This window comes from Falco punctatus (assembly GCF_963210335.1).
Source record: "Falco punctatus genome assembly, contig: scaffold_22, whole genome shotgun sequence".
Lineage (NCBI taxonomy): Eukaryota > Metazoa > Chordata > Aves > Falconiformes > Falconidae > Falco > Falco punctatus.
Genome location: NW_027660223.1, coordinates 381,446 through 395,366, shown reverse-complemented (window position 1 = coordinate 395,366; position 13,921 = coordinate 381,446). Strand labels below are relative to the sequence as shown.

General features: G+C 50.2%; 1 long non-coding RNA gene across 1 annotated transcript in view; it reads left to right on the top strand.

Annotated features, from left to right (window-relative positions):
• Positions 1 to 13,921, top strand: part of LOC308057551 — a 332,648-nt gene that overhangs the window by 195,180 nt on the left and 123,547 nt on the right. The window lies entirely within an intron of this gene.

Below are 13,921 nucleotides of genomic sequence, written 5' to 3'. Positions count from 1 at the left end.
CTCAAAGGGGCAAGCTGTGTGGTCTGCTTTCCCCCACAACATAGAGCAATGTAACTGTCGTAAGTACAGGCAGAACAAAACTAGTTGAGGGATTTGTGGGCTGCTGTTCGAATCATGGTGGGCCAGGAATCAGCCCATGCTTACTAATACGTTTAATTGTCCTACGCCACCTGAGGGGCAGGACGGTGTCAGGGCATTTTCCCAGGGAATAAAACTGGACATGTCTGATTCTCTCTGAGGGTCCCCTATGTAAAAAAACATCCTTCAGCACAATCTGGGTGCTTGGTGTTCTCAAAAGGACCCAAAGGGATGAAGTTCACTCCTGCTGCCTGCGTGACAGCAGGAATTATGTCTGCAGCTGTGCTTCTGCGCACTTCGAAACTGCCTCTGTTTCTTTGCTTGGCCAACCAGAAAAAAAACAAAAAACCTAAGCTGACTTGGCAACAGTGTCTTGCTGTCCTCTCTGAAGGAAGTAAATTACCATCATCTCGCAGCTTGTCAAATGTGCACCAGGCGTGAAGAAGAACATGAGGTGCACTGTCCTGAGCTCTCAGCAGGTCAGGTTTTGCTGTCCTCTGGAAACTGTCTAGCTCTTCAGTTTTTCTCCACGAAGGTCACATTGTTTGGAGTAGTGATGAGGTGGCCCCCCAAATGCCCCAGCTTTGTTTCTAAATTAAAGTGTTTTGCTTCCTGAAGAGACTGTTCCTCATGAGGGACGGTTACTTCTCAGTAAAGTGACCCCCTTTCCGTCTAAAGGGATGGAGCTTGAGACTGTGGAGGTGGAGGTGCTTGGTGAGGGAGGCAGTCAGGCAGTGCCAGTCTGGAGGTGCCCAGCTGCGCAGGGCAGTGACGGCACCCGTGTGCCTGGTGAATGCTTCTCTCGCAGTGTTGCAGGGAGAAGGTGTGAGGGTGCTGGGAGAGAGCCGGCGCCCCTGGGAATGACAGCAGCTAAAGGTGAGGGCTGGCTGCGTGGGCAGCAAAGGGTGAGCCAGCCAATTCCCTTTGCAAATGCAGTGGAGAGGGAGGGAGCCCCTCCATCAGCGCAGCAACGTCTGCTGAGGCAGGGCCGGAGGCACCGGCACCCAGGGCAGGGCTGGCAGGGGGTCTGAGAGAGCCACTCCGCCACCCCCTTGCTTACTGACCCTGTGGGGAAATCACTTTGGAGGCAGCGATTAAAAAGTACATGCAAAGTTTTTAGGTCCAATTGGAACACTGAGAAGGGGTTCGGGGCCTTTCTCAAAGCGCCACACGTTGCATAGTCATGTGTCATACGCAGATTTGGTGACTGGTTTCTGGCTTCTAATGCAAATGCGTACGCATCCTCAGTAGCACTGCTGAAGTGTTTTACGGACTACGCCTGCTCCCCAAGCGGGATTTTGGCCTCTTTGGGGCAGAACTATTTCAGTTAGAGGTCACTATCTCCCACTACCACAATTATCTTTGTCCTATTTTAAACTCATTTTCTGTTGGTGTCAGTGGATCCCAAGACCTGATCAGCTTGTGTTCTCTTGCAGCCAGAACTTTCCTCATTGGAAGTCTTCTTCCTGCACAATTTAGATAACGGTGCTCTTTCCACTACCTGGTCTTTGTTTATCACCCCTGCCAAGGCTGCCTCCCTTGATGAGAGTCCCTCCATTTGTAAATACTCTAGAGAGTGGGTCAGCTTGGTGGAGGTGTCAGCTCGACAGAGGGGAAGGTGGAGGGTCAGATCTCTGCATGTGGCAGGGGCTGCATTAACCCTCATCTCCCGCTGCGTGAATGACCGCAGGCAGAGGCACTGTGCAAGGAACATCAAGCCTTTCATGAATGAAGAAAGACAGATCTGGTAGAGGGCTGGGGTTGCAGTGGGTGGGTGCAGGTCACACGTCAGAGGGATCTGTGCTCCAGCTCCACACCTTCTTTATCAATATATCAACGGTGACTGGGGCAGTGTGGAGCACTTTGTCTCCTGGTGTTCCTCAGGGTTCTGGCTCGCTTGGTGGGCACATAGTCACTATTGGATGCCCTCTGCTTGCTGCTGCCCCCCTGCTCCCCGCTACAGCCCACCGCCGTGGCATCCCTGTGTGGCTTCCCCTCCCAGAGGGTTTTGGAGCTTTTTGCCACCAGGCACACCACCATCTTCTTCCTCTTCTTGGGTGGCATGCTGCCCTGTGGGGACGTCTCTGGCATCCTGAGGGTGTCAGCCAATGTGGGGCGCTTGGCCTGTTTGCCAGCAGCCTTGCCTGATCTGGGCACACCCGGCAGGAGGAGATGCCCGGTGGTGGTGGCAAGCGGGTCAAAATGACCCGGAGCTGCCTCCGCAGCACCTCCTCCACCAGTTTGGCCATGCAGGGCGGATGATGCAGTCGGGGGGCTGGCCAGGGGACTCTTCAGCAGGATCTGCTGAGGACTCTCTGGGAGACCCTTGTGGGGACCCTCTGGGCATCCCTTCAAGGGGCTCTCCTCTGAAGTGTCCATAGGACCCTCCTGAGAGGGCTCCATGGGACTCTCTGGCAGCTGGGTGGGGAAGACCGCTGCCAGCCCACCCTGCTTGCCTTTGGCGTCCAGCAAGGGGGATGTTGCCACCCTCTGCCAGGAGGGGTTGGTGTCCTCCTGCATTGCGGCCACCACTTGGTCCTTGGGACAGTCACCCTCCATCATGCACTCTAAGAGGTCAGGGATCCTGTTGAGGGTGGTGGTCAAGACAGGGACATCAGGGACACCATGGTTGGTGTCCTCGCTGTCCCCCAGCCCTGCCGCCAGCGATTGCTCCTTAGAGCAGCCACCCTTTGCCACGTACTTTGAGAGCTCCGGGAGCTTGTTGAGGAGGTTGGTCAAGCAGGAGCCGCTGAGAACTTCAGAGAGCTCCAGGATGCTGTCGAGCCAGGCGAGCGGGTCACTGCTGTCCATGGTGGCCGAATGCTCATCCTGAAACTGCAGATTGTCCTCTGCCAGCTCAGGAAAGGCCTTGTTGAAGGCATCTGGCCCCAGCTCGGGCAGGTCCAGGAGGTTCTCCGGGCTTGCCAGGGTGGTCACCACTTCTGAAAAAGCAAACGAAGCCAAGCCACCCCCAGGGTGATGCAAGCCTTCCTTGGTGCAGGTCACCCCTATGGGCTCTGCCACCCTGCAGACCTCACCTTGGTGCTTGGTCCTGCTTCTGCCAGAGAGCATATCCAGGCCAGGCTGGAAGGGGGTGGCAGCAGGGATGCCATCCTCACTGGCCACCACGTCGTTGTTAAAGGCCTCCAACAGCTTCTGGGCACTGCCAGGATGAGTGCAGAGCACAGGGGGGACCTGCACGCAGTGCTGAGCTGCAGGGTGTTGGGGTGGCAGGGGCCCAGCATGGGCAGGGATGTGCAGCGCGTAGGGTAGAGGGGCTGCCCCTGGCCCACGTCCCATGGTCCCAGCCCCACTGGCTGGTGGGGCACAAGTGTCCCCATCACCACTTGCTGTCCCTGGCCATAGGCAGGGGGACAAGGAGCAGGCAGAGGGGGCAGCCGCACAGTGCTGGGGAGCTGCAGCACGTGTGGCAGCTGCACAACCTGCCCCGAGTCCCCCAGGGGCCCCTGCACCCCCTGCCAGGTTGCCTGGGCGGGCTGATGGGTGACAGTGTGGAGCTGGGAAGGCCGAATGGTGATCAGCAGCCCCGGGACAGAGGGCAGCACACCAGCAGTGACCAGTGGCGGCATGGTCAGTGTGGTGAAGCTTGTGCCGGGCACCTCTGATGTCGTCGGCAGCTGGAGGGGGAACCTCTCTGTTGGCAGAAGTGAAGGGGGGTGATAGGGTGAGATGCTGGCTGGCAGAGCTGGTTGGGGGTTACCCAGAGGGCAGGAGCACCACGAGGAGCGTGCTGCTCTATGCCGTGGCAGTTGGCCAGCGTGGCGTTTGTTGGGGCACACAGTGTTCTGGGGTTCCATCTCCATGGCGATCATTCCGCCAGCACCTGGGTCAGCCAGCGTTGTGACAGTTTGACTTTTCATGACAGAACAACTTCCCATCTCAATGGTTTCCCATCCTGCTGATGCTTTCCTGCCCTCAGCGCTGATTTCCCACCCCCACCATAGTTTCCCATCTCAACTGTTTTTCAGTTTGGGAGTTGAGTTCCATGTCAAAGGGGAGTTTTCACCTAAATTTCTGTTGATGTCAGTGGATCCCAAGACCTGGTCAGCTTGTATTCTCTTGCAGCCAGAACTTTCCTCATTTGAAGGCTTCTTTCTGCCTTCTTTCAGCCAGGGCAGGGCTGGGAGGGAGTTTGAGAGAGCCACTCCTCTGCTGCCTTGCTTAGGGACCCTGTGGGGAAATTGCTTTGGAGTGGGGGCAATTCGAGAAAACTGGGACCTCAGAGAAGCATAGTATTACAGGAAGCTTTTTAGGGTAAAAGACAGCTGTCGCTTTCAGGATGGCCGGCATTCACCATCCTAAATGTGTGTTGCCACGGCTCCCTAAGCAATGCAGCCTGCAACCTCAGCACGTGCTGACAGGAGTAACGGGGGCTGGAGCGGAGTGGAGACCCCGCGGCCAGGCTCTGTTATGCTCCTGCAGGAAGGGGAACTTGACGGTACCACAGAGCTGATGAGATGTCCACTGCCATGATTTTCCCTTTTATAACAAATTCTACCAGGGACGAGCGATGACAGAAAAGGCAGGACTATGGTTACGCCAGGACTTCACAGTCCCTTGAACTTGTTGTAGTTCCAGCGTACTGGATGGATTGTGCCCAGATTCTTTCTTTTCCAGTGAGTCTGGTGGAAGAGAGGCAGCTCCTGCAACCCACCAGACTCCTTGGAATTTAACTTCTCGTGCTGGCCCTTGGCACTTTGACTCTGGGACTTCCAGTCCCAACTTGATTAGTGTTGCCCAAACGGTTTTCATTGCACCTGTAATGCTTTCTGGCCCTTCTGCCCCGCTGAGGATGCCATCAATGTATCGATACACTGTGGGGCCAGGGGGAATGGTGATCTGTGCTAAGACTGTGGCCAGAGCATTGTGAGCGATAGTGGGGCAGTGTTTGTATCCTTGCAGAAAACTGTCTGAAAACATACTGAGTCCCACTCCAGGCAAAGGCAAACCGGGCTTTTTCTTGTGCGTGGAGCAGAATCACGAGGAATGCATCTCTAATATGTAAAGCATCTAAAGCTAACCTAACATCTATGTTAACCCTAATGTCCCACAAAAATCACTGGGTAGCTAGGTTACTGACAACGGAAGGAGAGGAAACAGCACTGTGAGAATGAAAATATCCCACTAAGTCCATTTTTTTGTCTACCTATACAGCAGAAGTGTTCTTTCATGTTAAAGTCAGAGTATGTTCTGATTTGCACTGCCCCACTAAATGGTTTTATGCTGTAAAGGTTTACTGAGAAATAACTGTTAGTGTTCTTCCTGGTTATGCACCCACATCTTATAATGAAAAAATTAGATGATAACGTCTTTGCTGTGCTACACAGTTGTATAACTGAAAGTTAGGTTGTGTTTTCATTTTAAGCATTCTCAAAAAAATACGGATAATTACAGCTTTTACTAACAGCACTGCGGCAGATGTGAATTCACTGGTGGGCTTTTAAGCCTCACCTCGGCATGTTTGATGTAGGAACAAACATTACAAGTACTCTAGTGTGTTTGCCAATGCTTTCCTGCACAAATTGTATTAAAAGCATAGATTCTTCTGGTCTTCCATGCAGAAAGTATGGTGAGAATAAATCTGATATTAAAATGACTTCTTCAGATGTCAGAGGTTTATTCAGAAATGTCCACTACCTGTATTTTTTTCTTATTTACTTGCAGTGGGTCATAACAACCTGCAGAGAAGATATGCAAAGTACGTCATCCCTATTATTTCCATTCCTGGGTTATGATAGAATTTGGCACAGAATTTTAGATCAGTTGCAAAAAGTAATGCTGAGCCACGCATATTCAGATTGATCCATGATCCCAGGCAGCTCTATGGGATTTGGTAATTTTCTTTAATAAGTAAAGGAAAACTGCATGTATTATGAAAATGAGAATTTAGTGAGACAAAGGGCAGGTCCAGTTCCTTTTTCACTAATACACAGAGATGTTCTGACATATCAAACGAAAAGAATTTCTAAAGAAGTAGACCTTTCTGGGCTGGAGAAGAGGTAGATGAAATAGAAAAGATAGATCTAAAATCTGCAGCAAAATATTGCCTCTAAAGGAAGATGTGTTGGGGTTTTTTTCTTTCATGGAAACAAATGAACAATTACTCTGCAATTCTCCAAACTGGAAATTTGCAAAAAGCTGTGTAGCGTGGTTTTCAGTAGTATAAAAAGCAAAAGCTCTTCAGGGTTTCAAGTACATCTTTGCAACAGCTGTTAAAAATATGCAAACACGCAGATTGTTCCATTGTATGAAAACACCTTCATTTACTACTTATTTGTCATACAGGGAGTAAACTAGCAGTGACGACCGTTGGAAAGTTTTAGATGAATAAAAAAATCCTCCAAACCAGGAAAAATACTGTGCTATCAGGTAGCTGCAGCTTTGCTGTGTGAGCTTATTATTCACATAGTGACACATTTTTCTAAATGTGTCACTTAAGGCAGGGATGGCTTCTAATTCTAAAAAGCCATTTGCCTAGAGCAGTCGCTCATGTGCCACGTACAGGATTTTTATGCTAACGCTATTAAAAAATTTCCCTAGAAATTTTTCCACCTCCTTGGAGTAAATACAACCAATGTCCCTGTCTCAGTTTCCTATTCCACCATAGGTTGCTGTATTTCAAAGACAAAGTTAACCAGCGGCTGGTTACTAACCGAGGGCTCAAACCAATTTTTGCAGCAGTCAGGTAGAGAGTTGCCATTTAGTCTGGACCCACTGAAGTGCCAATGTAAATATGAACAAAATAAGGTATATCAAACTTTAGGTTCTCTAGCAAAACAATGGAAAGAAGATGAAGAACTACGTCTTGTCTACTGTCTGTTTCCCATATGTGTGGTGATCGGCTCCCTGGAAAACAAGAGGCTGGGCTGGTCCTGGCTGTGCCCGTGAACATGCCAGCTGAGTGCGAGGTGGTAGCAAGGAGAGCACTAGAGAAAAGCACAGACCCATTGACCCAGCACCACCGTTCTCATGTTCTTCATGCATGTGAGGCCTGTTAGCCATTGTACTTGTATTTATTCTAACATGGGACATCAGTCAACAGTCACAACACCGGTGGATTACCAGCACTTCATCATATGCTTCACATATAGTGTTACGGGAGAAATTTACACAGACGTGGGTACCACTAGGTTTGCTTTAATCGCCACTCAGAGCTGGGCCACCGCCCCAGAGAGTGGCAGAGAGCAAAGGGATACAGCACAGCTTATACACACTTATCAAATCATTATTTTGTCAATGCCCAAGGTTTTTAGAAGTTTCCTTTGGTCTTGTCCGTTCTGCAAATCCATCACCTGACCCTGTCCCTGTTGATTCATCTATTTGCTTCCAGTCTCTGCCTCGGTTCCAAGCTCCTCCTTGGATCGTGATCTTTCTGCCTGCTTTAACTCACACGCTCCTTCAAGCACACTTAGTCTTTGAACAAGCAATTCCTATTCACATATACTGATTTTTTTTCTCAAAACACCTGTGTTTCTGCGAGCACCTTTGTGCACAGTTGATCATCTGTTGTTTCTCTGTTCTCCCACTGATCAACTGGACTGGGTGTTAAACCAGGCTTGGATTAGGGCTACACTAGGGACAGGGCCTGGTTCTGCCACTTTAGCTGCTTTAGCACTTTAAATTTCTGAATTCAAAACACATTTTCTTTAACAAGCAATACCAGAACAATGGAGAACAATTAACAATGGTTTGGTCACTGCTGTGACAAAATAATGACAATTATTATTTCTGGTGTAGGTTGCTGTATGTCCTATTTATGAAACTAGGATTTGCCGGAAGAAAAATGTTCTATTTCACACCCACAGATGAGCTCCCTGAAATGAGCATCCACGTTTTAACAAGCCTTTACATCAAAGGCTGTAAACGAGCGTCAGTCTGCACAACCAGCTGGGAATCTTGTGTTGTTCCAGGCCCATCTTTTTGTCCCATTCAATACCTTGTCTGTGTGATTTGCCTTTTTGTCTGTCCTGTGCTTTCCTGCTAAAGACTTTATAGGCTTCAGTTTTCTGATACTGCTCCAGCTCCTGCATCTAATGCTCCTTATCTCTATCTGCTCCATCAAGGTATTGCTGAAACAAAGAAGTCCAAGAGTACCAGGGAGTTGCCTCCCCTTCAGGAGGAAGGGAAGAGAAACAACTTGCCCGATGAAGTGCTGGTCCATTTCACCTATGCAAACAGGAAAGGAGTGAAGAAACAATGAGAATGTACGTGAGATGCAAAGACGCAGGATTTCTGGATAATATTACTGTATTCTGGTGTCTGTCGTGTCCGTGTCTCCCCCCCACCCCCTTTTCGCTTTTTTTTTAAATTCAAATCACTATTCTATTAACTCTTTTTTTTTTTTTTTTTTTTTTTTTTTTAGATCAAGCTTTAACGTTCAGACCCATAACTGCAGGGTTCCAATAAGCCCTTGTTTTTGTGCCCCACGGACAAAAATGCACTACCATTCTACAAGCACACACTTTTCCCATCTGAGAGGCAAACAAAACATCGTGGCTATTGGAAAAGAGTATCATAAATATCAAAGAGCCTAGGTGATATCAATTTAAGCTATCTACGTTCAGGTTAAAAGAAAACCTCAGGCTAATAAGAAAAAAATATTTCACACGTGCATAATAGAATGAGCTTAACTGGAGAATTCTTTAGGGGGACCGATGAACTGAAAACCATTTAAGAAGTGGTCACAACACTTGCTAAAGGGATCCTTTCCAGGAAAAAAAAAAAGTTGTTGAGCAAGTTTTTCACCCAGTGAGTTTAAAATTCAATGGGAATAAGTATTCAATCAGAGTGAACATTAGTCACTGGGTATGCCTTTTATTTTCATTGCGTCATCACAACAATACATGCAATAGTTATAAATTTCATGCATTTGCAAACCTGTTTTGATGCTGCTTAGGAAACAGTTAACGTTCTAGATTGGGGTACAAATTTAGTGATGCTGGGTTTGCATTTCTTTTGGACACTGTATTCTTCCAGAAGACCCTAATTCTTCTCTTCTGTCTCCAGCAATGCGCTGCTGACAGAGTACAGTAACCGAGTCAAAAACAGCAGAAGTTTTTCCTCAGCTTGTGTCTTGGATGGATTGTTTTGATCAGTAAGAAGGAGTTCTACTGTACTACCTGTTAGTAGATGTCCTGGGTTTTCCAGCGCAGATCTATACAGTTCTTTAAATATTTTTTTTTTTTTTTTTTTCTTATACAACTTAAACAAGAAGAATGATTTTTAGGGTGTTTGCTGTATGACTATAGGAATGGTCTTTTTCTAGGGGAAACTCACTATTTGGTCAGCTCAACCAGTCCTTATTTCAGTCAATTCCCGTCAGCTGAACGGTCCTTATGCTCACCACACAAAAGAAGTAGCAGGACTACCAGGCTGGAACAGGGGAAGCGCGAGACTTTCCCTTCAATTGTTGTATCGGACAACTAGTTCGCTAGTTGCTGCAGCTCAGACAGACCGGGACCCCGGGGACCGGGACTCCCGCAGCTCGGGACCGGGACACCTGCGACTCGAGACCTGGACCGGGACCCCCTGGACCGTGATGCTCACGGCTAGGGACTGGGACAGGGACCGAGACTCCCGGGACCGGAAACCCCACGGCTCGGACCAGGGACCGGGACTGGGACTCCCGGGACCGAGACCCCCGCAGCTCAGGACTGGGACAGGGACAGTTATCCCCATGGCTCGGACCGAGACTGGGGCCAAGACCCCGGGACCGGACCCCTGCGGCTCGGAGCAGGGACTGGGACTGGGAGCCCCACGGCTGGGGACCGAGACCAGGACCTGGACCCCCAGGACTGGGACCCCCGCGGCTCAGACGGGATGGGGACTGGGATTCTCACAGCTCAGGACTGGGACCTGGACCACTGGGATCCGTGACCCCGGCAGCTCAGGACCGAACTGGGCCCCGGACCCCTGCAGCTCGGGACCGGGACCCCGGGGACCAGGACCCTAGCGGTTCGAGACCAGGACCGCCACCCCCGGGACCTTGACCCCCGCGGCTAGGGACCGGCACCGGGACCCTCGGGACGGGACCCCCGCAGCTCAGACCGGGACCAGTTCTAAGCCCTCTGGGGCTGGGACACCCGCAGCTCGGGACCGGGAGCGGGATCCCCGGGCCAGGACCCCCACGGCTCGGATCAGGGACCGAGACTGGGACCCCCGTGGCTCAAACAGGGACCAGGACTGGGACGGCCAGAACCGGGACCCCCACAGCTCGAATCAGGGACCAGGACTAGGACCCCCGGGGACCAGGACCCTCTGTGTCTCGCACCAAGACCAAGACCTGGGGACCGGGACCCCTGCGGCTCGGACTGGGACAGGGACCGGGACCGCCGGGACCGCCGGGACCGGCACCCCCGCAGCTCAGGACCACGACTGGGACGAGGACCTCTGAGGTCGGGACCAGGACCAGGACCCCCACGGCTCGGGACTGGAACTGGGACCGGGACGCCCATGGCTCGGGATTTGGATGACCAAGACCGGGCCCCCCAGGACCGGGACCCCTGCGGCTCGGGACTGGGAGCGGGACAGGGACCCCCGGGCTCGGACCAGGAACCCCGGGATAATGACCCTTGCGGCTCGGACCGGGCCGGGACCAGGAACCACGGGGCTTGGACCGGGACCAGGACTGGGACCCCGGGACCGGGACCCCCGCGGCTTTGATAAATGAATTGTAAAGGCAAACCAGCTCGTTTTGTCATGACTTGTGGAAATGCATCTGTATCCTGTGCTGACATGCTACTTTGTTTTGCTGCAAACCACACAAGTCTGCATCTAGAGAGGACAACGTATTAGTCATCACCAGTGTCCTTACACAGCCTCTTTACAGCCTCACTGCCTGGAACTGCAGGCGTGCTCTTGCCTTTTCCAGGCATCCGAGTGATGAGTTTTGCCTCAGTATTGCCTCCACAATATTTTATTTTTCTTCACTATTTTCAGATGACTCCTAATAGTTTCACATACGAAGCACTTACTCACTTGTGTAGATCATTAAAAAAAACAAACCACCCACCATGAATAGTGTATCTACGTATTTTGCCACAGTGCAGGTATGTTTTTTAATTATAATTTCCAATTCAGTACCAGGGTTACTTTAAATAATTTAATTCTTCTTCTAAATGCTTTACCAAAACACATAACAAATTCTCCCCCTATGAATGCTCTGCCAGTGCAAGCTATGAGATTGGCAACTTGATCGCTTGCTCAAAGTGATGATATCTTGAACTGCTTTTGCTTCACAAAAGTATTTTGCTGAGTTGTCAATCCATGTTTCAGTCTTAATATTTTATCTTTTCTCACTTGTCCGACCAAAGAATCATATTTATCTTTACGTTGAGTTTCGTAGTGACGATGCAAATTGTATTCCTTGAACGCAGACACTGAATTCTGGCATATCAGACAAACAGCTCTTTCTTTGTACTCTGTGAAAAAATAATCAGAAGTCCACTTTTCTTGGAACACCCCGCACTCGGAGTCAATTTTTCTTTTTTTTTGACATGATGGTGCGTGCGCTTCCCGCTGGTGCTGGCTTGCTTGTCCTGCCTGGGAGCTGGAGGGAGGGAGGGAGGGAGGGAGAGACGGGGCAGCAGCCCCCCTCGCTGATGCCACCACCCCCCTCCTCAGCCCGGCCGCGCAGTCCGGACAGGGTGGCCAGAAGGGACTGAAGGGACTTTGCCGCGCCGGGGCTCCGGCGATTTGCCCGAGTTGGCTGGACCTCGCAGTGCAGAGGCTGCCGACTGAGCTTGCCCAGCAGACGAGATGCCCACACCTCTCGCCCGCCGCGCACGGCAGAGAAGGAGGAGGAGGAGGCGGAGGAGGAGGAGGAGAAGGAAAGGAAAAAGCTCCTTTCTTGAAACTGGAATGGCAGAAGGTGCCATAGTGTTTTAACGTATTTGGACAAAATTATTCTTTAGAGAGCCTCAGTTTACTTTTAATGACTCAAGAACCCAAAGCCAGAGTATGCGGTGCATTTGTAGTTCATCAGTTGAGCTTTTACTCCCAGATTCGTTTGGAGCACAAGGCTACAGTGCATCTGATACCATCAGTACATGCCATTTAGCCCATAACAATCATCCAGAAAGCATCAAGTAACCTCTCTGTTACTTTCTGGCCAAAGTGCTTATCCACAATGCAAAGTCAAACAGCTTAGCTTGAAACAAGAAAAAGCCAAGAGAGGGTTTACACAGCTGTCACCTAAAGGTTCCCAGCTGAGAGGCACATCTACAAGTGCTTTAATTTCTCAAGTCTCAACTAAACTCCTGGCCCACTCTGGCATGATCTGAAGAGCCCGAGACTGAGCGGCCGTGGTGCTGGAGCAATGCCCACTGGTTTCCCGCTGCTGCCCTGACAGCCCTGCAGCATGAACAAGGCAAGGTGATGCGGAGTGTCTCTGAGGAGCTCTCGCTAACATAGTCCCAAGGCCTTAAGGTGGCTGTGTAGACAGAGGAATAACGAGGAGCGGCTGGCATACAATGCCCGTCTGCCTCTGCAGTCAGCTAAATAGTTAATTGCATCCTTGGCTTTGTTCTACACAATTCACTATTGTGCCTGGAGGCTCCTGCATCTCTGCTGTACATCTCCACTGAGGACCCAGAGATGGAGACCTGAACTTCTGCTTTGCCTAGCAGCTAAATTATACTTTGTATAGAAAACTGATCACGTGGTACCTTTGGTGTCATGTTGTATAGATCTGTGACCCAATGAATTCAGAGTTGCTCTCCAAAGCTATGAAGTCTACCAGTCTTACGCTTACAGAGTCCCCTACAGGAATGCACACACTCCAGCTGGGTTCTCCACTCTCTCCTGAACTATGAGCGAGGAGGAGGAGGAACTGAGTGTAGGGCTTTTCATTTCTTCCCCTTTCATGCAGCACAAGACACTCCAGAAGCAGCCATGGCCCTCACGGAGCCTCCTGGCCAAAAGACTTCAATCTTGAGGGCAAAGGCTGAAGAGTGCATGAAAGTGAGAGAGACACAGGGGCAAGCACTTGTCCCACCTTGTAACATCACTTGTCGGCATCTTCTCATCTGACCCCAGGCTGCAAAGGGTTGCAGCTCCGCTTGTAAATGACTGGGTACCATTACAGCGGTATTATCAAGCAAGGAACAACGTTAGAGTAGCAAAAAGACACGGCTTTGCCCTCGGCTGGGGAGGCACACTGGGACAGCCTCCAGTGCCAGACCGTTTTTAGCAAAACAATCACAAATACAATTAACTTCTTAGCTGACTTGTCTACAAAGAGGGAAAGGCTCCATACGATAAGCAGCACGCATTATTACTCTGCTGCAGAATTTAGTTCTTCCAGAAGTAATACACTCTGTTTTGCCAGCATCTAACAGCAAACCATGTAACACGAAGATGCGGAGTTAAGGTTCCTGTAAATGCACTGGTTTTGTTTCCTGGCTTTTGTGCTTCCCAGGGCTGTCCTTTGTTGTGCAGCTCTGATATTTTCCAATGTTTTTATATTTGGATATAGTAATTGCTAACACAGAGCCTAAGGCTAGCAATCATAACATCTATTTACAACATGCACACTGGCTGTGTGCACCTGTTCCACCAGCCTCCCATTTGCTTCAAACATGTCAGTCTCCCTGAGGACACGTTCAACAAGAAACCACCCCCCTACCCTGCAAAGCCCTGCTTTACTTGCTGCCAAGCCTCCTGCATCCCCCTGGGCAGATTACTTTTGGAAGGCTGACCAGGGAATATTTACCAGCTATTGAATCAACAGAGTTCAGCCACATGCCAACATTTCATGCTGTTACCTGAACGGTGTCGGAACTCTCAGAACTCCATCAAAACAGAAGTGGTTTGCACTTTGGTA